Below are 1,086 nucleotides of genomic sequence, written 5' to 3'. Positions count from 1 at the left end.
GTTTCTCTGTATAGTCCTGGCTGTCCTGGAACTCACTTTGTAGACCAGGCTGGCCTCAAACTCAGAAATCCACCTGCCTCTGCCTCCCAAGTGCTCATCCTTTGGCTTTTAAGGTATCTCCATTTTCTCTTCCATGATGTTCTTTGGACCTTTCAGAGTGCCTTATTTCTATGTCTGCTTCACTACCTATAAGATGGGGATAACACTGGCTCACTACCTCCCTAAGATGTTCTGAGTAAAAACAGAATCAGAAGATCTTGAAAAGCCCATATTGGAACACAGTATTTCATTACCTTCATGTTTTTAATTTTCTCATCTGACATAATGAATATTCATTTTTCAGCCTCCCAAACTATTCAGTTGGAAAATCTTGTTTACATGATCTGGGATTAGTAAGTCTTTCCCTTCAAATAATTATAAAGCTGTGCACAGAGCAACTGTTATATTCTTCCAGTTCTCGCCTTTGGCTCATGCTTGCTGCTCCATGTCCACCTGTCAGTCACTGTTGTGATTCACTCTGCTCCTACATTTATTCTCTCTTTGTTCCAACTAAGGTCAAAAGAACTCATTAGCTGCTGAGAGATCTTTGTAGACTGGTACTTGTTTGCTGTAGTGTGTTATGTTATCCTTCTGCTTATCTCATGAGTGTCAGACTTAATAAAATGATTCCATATGAACACAAATCCACATATTTCTATTCATTGTTAGTAGAGAAAGTAAAATGTATTCCACAAGTTTTGTCTTGCCATCTTCTGTGGCCATGCCATCACTTTGGGGTGGAATTCAAGATTATTTACAAAGCGGTTTTCTCAGAGGAAACTGGGCAACATGCATTCATTGAGTAATAAATGATAAAAGTTCTAAATAATGCAATCATGTAAATAAAGTTACAATTACAAATGACCTTAGGCCAGCCTGGTCTACAAAGTGAGTTCCAGGACAGTCAGGGCTATACAGAGAAACCCTGTATTGAAAAACCAAAAAAAAAAAGAAGAAAGAAAGAAAGAAAGAAAGAAAGAAAGAAAGAAAGAAAGAAAGAAAGAAAGAAGAGAGAGAGAGAAAGAAAGAAAGAAAGAAAGAAAGAAA

Source organism: Mus pahari, chromosome 9 (genome assembly GCF_900095145.1).
Source record: "Mus pahari chromosome 9, PAHARI_EIJ_v1.1, whole genome shotgun sequence".
Taxonomy (NCBI): domain Eukaryota; kingdom Metazoa; phylum Chordata; class Mammalia; order Rodentia; family Muridae; genus Mus; species Mus pahari.
The sequence above is the reverse complement of the archived record's forward strand: the minus strand, read 5'-3'. Positions refer to the sequence as shown.